Source organism: Artibeus jamaicensis, unplaced genomic scaffold (assembly GCF_021234435.1).
Source record: "Artibeus jamaicensis isolate MK-2021 breed Jamaican fruit bat unplaced genomic scaffold, CSHL_Jam_final contig_887, whole genome shotgun sequence".
Lineage (NCBI taxonomy): Eukaryota > Metazoa > Chordata > Mammalia > Chiroptera > Phyllostomidae > Artibeus > Artibeus jamaicensis.
In genome coordinates, this window is record NW_026522003.1 from 803,115 (window position 1) to 811,483 (window position 8,369).

Consider the following 8,369-nt stretch of genomic DNA (forward strand, 5'->3'; position numbering starts at 1 on the left):
TGACTGGAATGCTGTTTGAGAGCCTTTTTTCCCCAGCCCTTCCAAGAGCTGCACCACTCCCTCCTCGGTCCTGTGCCTATGGAGGAGCGCTCACAGTCTTTCACCACTTCTTTCTCTTCTTTCTTCTGCTCTCCTCTGTCAATGCCCATCTGTTCCCCCTTCCTGCATCCATCCCAATACCTCATTCCTTTTTCTTCCCATGCTCCTGTCTCCTGCACCTATTCTCCCTACTTCTCTGCCTTTCTCTGCTTCCCCCCACCACCTCCTAAAAGCCCTTCCCACTTGTCCTTCCTCCCACTTCCAGCTCCCTTCTGGCCACTTTGCCCCACTCTCTCTCCTCCCAGGATCCTCACTCTCTTCAGCTTCAGGAGCCAGATTTATTTTTCAGACCACTGGCCTTTGTCTCCCTTTCCTAACATATTTAAACCAGTTTCCTGTCCACTCCTCCCTCTGCCCCATTGCTAGGCCCTCCCTCAAAGCTGAGCTGGATAAGACAGAGGCCAGGGTGAGCTGACAGCCTCCACCCCCCTACAACTGGCAGTCATCACAGCAGGAGAGCAGGCATAGGGACACCTCTGAGAACAAGACTCAGGACATGCAGGCCATGGTAGACACCTCCCCAAGCCCAGCCAGAGCTATTCTTAGGAACCCAGTACCACAAAAGGGCCTTTTGCTTTGTTTTACACCACCCCCCTGGAGCTGCTTTTGGCAGCCAGGGCTGTAATCTCAGACACAAGGGGCCCAGGCATGGGTAAGCCAGGCTGGAACCTGTGCCCCCTGCCCTGAATTCTCAGAGCCATGAGACTCTGCCCTTGGGGCAAGGTCATTAACACCCCACCCATGACACACAGAGACATTCAGCTGCACAGCTCTGCCCCTTTATGCAGTCTTGGCCTGTTCACTGCACAGCTAAATTCCATTCTGCCAGCCCTATCCTAACTGGCGTGCCCCTCTCTCCAGCTCCCCATAGACCCTTTCCTGTCTCTCCCCCACTCCCAGAAAACCAACTACTTCACCATCTTGCTCCCTTTCTGCTCTTCCTACTCAGAATGGGTCGAGCTCTTTTTGTCTAGTTAAGTCCAAAGCCCTTTGATAAAGGCCCTTCTTGCCTTACTGCAGATAAGGAAGCTAAGACCCTAATTCTGGACCCTGGTCTGTTCCATGGTTCCTAGGTGTCACGAATCCGGCAATCAGGCTGCCCGCTACCCCTGCAAAGCTCCATTGAGAGAAAATAGCAGCCAGTTCCCCAGGCTCCTCCATTACAAAGCAGACCCAGGGAAGTCACTCACCACACTCCCCAATGGCTGGCTGGAAGGACCTGCATGATGAGTGCAGCTCTGTGTGTTCTTAATCAGTTTCTAATATTTGGGTAGAATTTTGGAGCATGTGTAGCAAAGGACTGGAATTAAAGTCTGGCATAAACCCAGGCTTCCACTTCCAGCAGCAAGAATGCTACAGGGTTCTGCAGCATAGGAATGTCAGTGATGGATCAGTTTCCCTTCCACCTTCCATCCTCTTGGAATACCAGCAAAAGCCCTGCTCTCTGGGATAGCAATTGCCCCACGGCTCGGTTATGGGTTATACCTTAGCATCAAAATGCTGAGGAATAAGCGAGGAGAAGAAGCTGAGTCACAGGTGCTAATTGTGTTTTCAGATGACTCTCTAGGGCTATTCCTTGCCCTCCAAGCCCTACATTAGTCCTCATACCCTGGAACACAGGAGGCCAAGACTTTCCTAAGGCCAGTTGGTGAGGGCCAAAGGATAAGGGCCAGAGTTTCCCCAAGCTCTGCTCTGAATTCTTTATGTTTGTATCTGGAAATGCACAGAGAGCTGGCTGAGCCTAACATTTGCAAGCCCACTTTATGGTAGTAAGCACCTCAACTCTCCAGGTATTTCCAGACCACCTCTTAGGCTTCCAAAATGAAAGATGGGAATAAGAAAACAGAACCAGAGCATGTAAAAAAGAGTGGGGAACAAAATAAGGGCATCTTTTATCATCCCCTCTTCATGTGTTTGGGATTGCCTGGTCTTAAAAACAAAACAGTGTGAGTTGGCCCTTTTCCCCTTTTACTTGCTGTCTAATCTCTTTCATTTCACTGCCAAGTTCCTCAGATGCATAGTTTACAACCACTGCCTCCACTTCCTGTTCATTCATCCTTTTCTTAGTACCTCACTGCAGGCTGGCCTGGCCTGTGACTGTACAGAAGGCACTTGCTCCAAGATCATTCAAGTTCCTCTTCTCCGTCTCCCTGACACCAAGTCTTTCCTTGGCATCTGACACTACAGCCACCTGTTCCTCTTGAAACACTTCTGGCTTCTAGGAAACTGCTTCTTTCTCATGTTCCCTGGCTCTCTTTGGTCACCTTCTCCATTCTCTGCAAGCTTCTCTCCCTTCTTCCATCTGGGTACCATGGGTATGTCCTAGTGCTTTTCCTCTTCCCTCCAATCTTACAGCTTCTTTCACTGTCCCTCAGGCACGGTGTCATTCAGCAGCCTGCCTACCAGACCTCCAACTTCCTACAGGAATGTAAAGTATCTTCCATAGATGCCCCACTGTTACTGCTAACCACCCAAGCTAAACAGTCCTTCCTCCTGTCTGCTTAAGAGCTGGTTCCATTTGCTGCTATCCCTGCCCTTGCCAAACATTATGAAGTTATGAGTCTTCCTTCTTCATATCCCGGGTCCAGTCTGTCAGCAAGACTTTCTTTTCATCCTTAGAAATCCTTCCAGCTTTGCCCCTTTTTCTTCGTGTTTGCTAGCCACACCCTCTCCTGACCTTGACTACTACTCTGTCCTCTTCTCGAGTCTCCCTGCCTCCAGCTTCTTTTTCTTAAAAGCACCCAATAATACTCCTGGGAGGCCCCTCAAACTCTACTGTCACAATGTCACAGTGATTTTCATGGTAATGTCAGTAGAAAGCACCTTGGAGTAAGACGGTCCTGGGTTTGAATCCCAGCACCACATTTACTGATTAATCTTGAACAAACATCCTAGCCTCCCTGAACCCTGTTGTTCAACCATAAAATCCAATTTAATTGACAGGCAAACGTGAGCATTAAGGGCAAGAATATGGCACAGGCAGGCTCTCCGTGTACAACAGCCCTTTCCCCTCTTCTACAATGTGGCCCCATATGAAATCTCCAGACCTCCATAGTCCAGCTGGGAATATGCCCTATGCCCCTGGGGTCCTTGCTGCCTCCGCATGCCATCCCCTGCCACACCTTTGGTCATGCTGTGACTCTGACCACCTAGACCACATTCCCATTCCCAGTGCTTCTGAAAGCCCTACCCTCCTCCCGTCAAGCACCCTGAACCGGGGTTCAGGAGCCCACCTAGAAACCTTTGACGGTTCCAGCCCACACTGAAAAAGAGCTTCTCTGCCTTTGGGTTGTTTTGGATGTGGACTACGCCGAGTAGCCCTGAACCACCCTCCCTTGTTTTCCAGTACTTGTGGCTTCCTGAGCTGATGGAAATGTCTGTGATAAGTCAGAGGCCATGGGATCCTCCTGTGGCCCCCACAGAGCTGGGCATAAAGCAGGGTCAGCAAAGCCCCTGACTGAGTGGCTGACTGGATCACAGCTGGGTGATGGGAGGAAGAATGAGACAGCCCGGACGCTGGGAGGGGGATACTCCTAGCAAGTTCACCAGGCACCAATGCTCTGTGTTAAGACTAGTACAGACGGTAGTGGAGACTGTGTGTCATAGGTCTTTGTGCAGAGATGTATACATAGGCACATGTGCGTACGTTTGTAGGCAAGTGCACTTGTGTGTGCTCACTGCATTTGTGGTAGGGATAGAGGCAGGGAGACCGGTGATGGCCCCAGGGAGGCCTGCTTAAAGAAATGGGGCCTCCGAAGAAAGGAATGAAGTACAGAATTTCTTCTCCCCTTGGGAAGAGTGCTGCTGATTACTCGGCCTCTTGGCTCCACTCTGAGCAATTACCTCTCACTTCTAGTAAATCCCATGCTGTGTCCCCAGCCTGGGCTGCTCCAGGCCCAGCAACCACAGGGCCCTGGAGTGGAGGAACAGGGGCCGGTGCTGGATCCCCAGCTGGGGCCCAACAGAGAGAGAGAGCAGTGTGCAGAGCTCTGGCAAATGACTTGGGATGCTGTTTTTCAGTTTGTCCAGTTATTTCACACCACAATAGCCTGGCAACACCCAGAAGTTGCTAGCCCCTCTGCATCCTAGTCTGGCTCCAGCCCGGGTTGCTTCCCATCTCTGAGGGCCTCAGTTTAATCTTTCTCCCCGCCACTACCCAACTGCCATTTCCTAAGGCCAGCCCAGCTCTCCCTGGCAACTCTACTCCGAATCCCTAAGATCTTGAGCCAGGACACACACAAAAATCTAGCTGATGGTTGGCTCTAATGGCCATGCAGCCTCTACCTTGAGACCTCTGCTCCTGTCAGATGTCCTTGGCCAATGGTCACCAGTTGTTCTTGGTCACCACTTAGCCTGGACAACTCTGGGTGGACCTCAGCTCAGCACACTGGCTTGTCCTGAGGGCTAGCCCATGGCCCACACGCAGACAGCGCTACCTCTCCCAGCCTCAGGGCTGGGCTGTGGGCTTAGACTGAGCCTGGGAGAGCCTGAAGACTTGGCCTCCTGGTCACGATATTCCTAAGACAACCACAATCTGGGAGGAAGAGACCACAGAATTGCTGAATCTCTCCTCTGCCCTGGCCCAGACCATCCCTTTTAGCAGGGCCGAGGGAGAAGTGGGGCAGAGAACTGACGGCTGGGTAACTGTTCTACCCACCTACGGTGAGGGCCGTGTTCCTAACAATAAAAGCTGCCACTGAGTGAGGGCCTCCTGTGTGTCTCGGGCTGTGCTAGACCCTTTGCCTGTACAAACTCTGGAGGTCTTTATAGCCCTAGAAGGAAAATGTGGCTGTCCCCATGTTACAGATGACAAAACTGATACAGAGAGGTTCTCACACCTCACAGCTGGAAAATGGGGTGGATCTTTGCGACTGACCCCAAAGATCACCAGGCATGCCCTCTGAGGCCTCCGGCCCTACATTCAGACTGGTCAAGTCCACAAAACCTCCTTTTGGGTAAGTTCTGCTCAACCAAACACTCTCTGATACTAAGACTCACCTTCCCAAACATTCCAAACAAAACTAAGCCAGGCCCAGGCCCTGCCCCCACCTTTCCAGCTGTCCACTGTCTATCGGAAAGCAGAGACTCTGGACTAGGGAGTGAGGGCGGGGTGCAGAGGGTACAAAAGATTGTGGAGCCAGCAGGAAGACAAAAGAATGACAAGAAGGAGCAGCTGTTTGTAAAGGGAAACCTGAGACAGGCACAAAGCTCAAGCCCTAATCTCAGGCTCCTGTGGAGCCAGGGTTGAGATCCCCCAAGGTCAGGGATCCTGGGAGCAGGCGGATAGGAGAGCGCCCAGCCCACTCCAGGGTGGGTCCCTTCTCCCGTGTGCACGGGACAGCTGGTGCCTCATTCCTCTCCTTGGGCCAAGCCCCTGCTTCTTTCTACCCGTCTCCTGTTCCCATCCCTTTGGATTTGGGGGCTTCTTTCCACTCTGGGGTCTCCTCTAACTTGCCTTAGTGTGCCTCTCCCCTCCCCATTCCTGGTAGTAAATTTAGCAACTTTTCCTCTGAACTCCCACTGGCATGTTCACAGCAAATGGCCCCTGTTTGGGCCTGACATTTGATCAGGGTGGTGACAGAGCCCAGACAAAGCAGGCACAATGCCGGGGATCAGAGGGGAGGGGAGGGGGGAGAGGCGAGAAGAGAAGAGGGAGGGGCGGGGGAGACAGATCACCTTCCTTCCACTCAAGGCCTTATTTGGTCTACCTTGGTGAGGGAGCCTTCCTCCAGCGCCTCTTTATTTATAGCATTTTGCTCTGCTCTCCTTTGTCTTGTCTCCTATCACTCTGTAGTACACTCTGCGAGATCCCCACCCACCCTCACCCGGTGGGGCCCCTGGCCCCTCACTCCCCCCACCAGGCATGTGCTGTGAGCAAAGGCACTGGCTATAAGCTCAGACTTGGATTTCAATTCTGTGAACAGGTAACTAGAGCTGCCTAGAAGAAGGGTCTTTATTTGGTCAGTATTAGATTCGTATTGACTAGAACAATGCCTGGCACATAGTAGGCACTCAATAAATACTTACTGAATGAAGGGACCAGCAAAGCTTCTCAGTTCATATAATAATGAGCAGAAGGAAGAGAATCGTGGTGAAGCCAAAAGCAGGTGCCAGAGGGTTGAGGGATGAGTGGGGATGTTTAAGGACATCATCATTCCACTCTGTGTCCAGACTGGAGATCTGAGGCAGAGAGTCTCGAGGGAGGGAGGCTGAGTTCTATTCTGCAATGGGGTGTGGAGAATAGTAACACTGTAATACCAGTAGCCAGTGCCCCCAAGCCCATCAGGAGGAAAACAAAGCACAGTTGATTTAGTAAACACAGGAAAGGCTTCCCAGCTCCATAGCCATGGACGCTGGCCCATGGAGAAGACACTGGCTTTGAAATGGCTCAGCCACGTCCCAAGTATACTCGGTGCATCTCAATTTCCTGCCTCTGTGCCTGAGCCCTGGGAAATCAGAGAAGGGTGGCAGCTTTGAACTTGGAAACCTGGAATGGGTGGATGAGAAGAGGTTTTGCTGAAGCATTTCTTCCTGATTAGACTGTAAATGTAGACTTTACAATATAATTCAATAATAAAATAGTAATTAACCCCCCCCAAAAAAAGGTTTTGCCTTTCATTGCCAATCTCCGGGGTCCCTGCCGGTGGGCTTAATTCCTGTCACTGGCAGGGCCTCATTGAGCCCCAGAGTTTGTTCTGATGGACCTGTTAGCAGTCAGCCCGTGGGCCCCAAGCCAGCAGCTGTATAGCTGCGGCTGCGCTGGGCAAGACCCTTGCATTCATGGTCCACCCCCACTTGCCTTCCCCCTTTCCCTACAGCTGCTCAATGACCCCAGGCTGTTCTTTGGTTACCAAAAAGCCCTCACTAAGGCCCCCCCCCACCTAGATTTTTCCTTCCCTGCCTTTCCCACTCCACCTTCAAAGTGTGCCTACTCTGCCTCCATCCCTGAGGCCTGCCACTGTTCTTCCAAGCTGACAGCTAATCAGATGGGTTAACCCACCTGCACTGAAGAGCTGTGGCTGGAAAAGATGGGGATTCCAAACCAAACTAGGCAGCGGTTGCCTGGACACTGAGCCAGCGAAGCTTTCAAACAGCCCCCCATTGCTGGAAGAGCTTAGCATTTGGCTATGTACTGTGCTCATAGGCTGAGCCCTAGCTCCTTTTCCTCACTGACTCTGCGGCTGCTCCTATGGTCTGCAGTAAAGGGGGAGATCTTTGCTGTCTCTCTGCCCCAGGCTCACCAGGTCTGGATAGAGACCATCCCACAGAACACAAGAGGTTGGGTGGGCCAGGCAATGGTTATCTTGGTTAAGGGTCTCCTTCTGCAGGAGCTGTGTTATCTGTGGTTCCGGAGTGTCTGGCTCTGGGCTAGGCATTTAGTACCTGTGGACAGAGCTAAAAAAAGAAGTAAGGCTCCATCTGGCAGGACCATCTGAAAGCCAGACCCTGCCTTCTGCACACATTGGGTCCTTGTCTCCTTAGACTCTCCGCCCCCTTTCCCAGCCTGCCTCCACAGGCTGAGCTCTCCCCCCGACTTGCTGAGTTTTCTTTCCACCCTTGAATCTTGCTGCCCTGACTGGCTGCTCGACCTTAAAGAAGGTACTTCCCCTCTCCATAAATTGAAGGGCTTAGACCCATCACTAATTCCTATCTGGCTCTGAAGCTCAGTGACCTCAACATCACCTGGTTGGTCCAAGAAAATTTGTACCTGAGCCAGAATCCCCATCTCTAAGTTTTCTGGTCATTGTTCTTGTCACTTGCCCGGGAAAACTTCTTCAGCTGCCTCAGTCTAGCCCCCACCTTAGGGACAGGCCCCCAGCTCTGTCCTACCCTCTGCTGCTGATGCTCAGCCCCCTCCCATTGCAAAGTTGGATGCAGGACCCAAGCCAGAGAGCAGGGAGGGCGCTATGCAAGGGGCCGCCAGGCCAGTGCTTGGGGCAGGGGACTGAGGGGCAGCAGTGTTAGGGTCCAGGGGAGCCCTGGGGGAGGGCCAGGACCCTGCCTGCCTGAGGTCATGGGGTGGTCGATTGTGGTCAATTCCCTCTCCTGCCAGCTGTGGAATGTGAGGCCTGGGAGATATTTTGGCTGTACTTAGAGCCATCCCCGCCCCGTGGAACTCAGACCCTGCACACTCCATGCCATAACAATGACGACCACTTCCAATTGTTTCCTCACTGGAAAGGGGGAGGGGAGTGCTGTTAGGAAGGGGGGGGGCTGGGGAAATGCTTCTAGTGACAACAGTCCTTTCTAAATCCGGCTGGGGACTGGGC

General features: G+C 52.4%; 1 protein-coding gene across 7 annotated transcripts in view; it reads right to left on the reverse strand.

Annotated features, from left to right (window-relative positions):
* The window catches only part of NGDN (neuroguidin), a 78,797-nt gene that overhangs the window by 46,630 nt on the left and 23,798 nt on the right, over nt 1-8,369 (reverse strand). For 6 of the 7 annotated variants that reach the window (XM_053654864.1, XM_053654861.1, XM_053654860.1 and 3 more), the window contains exon 2: nt 6,127-6,320. The exons of the other annotated variant lie outside the window; for it this stretch is intronic. The gene's annotated coding sequence lies outside the window, so the exon portion shown is untranslated. The remainder of the gene's footprint in view (nt 1-6,126; nt 6,321-8,369) is intronic. 7 annotated transcript variants of the gene reach the window in all.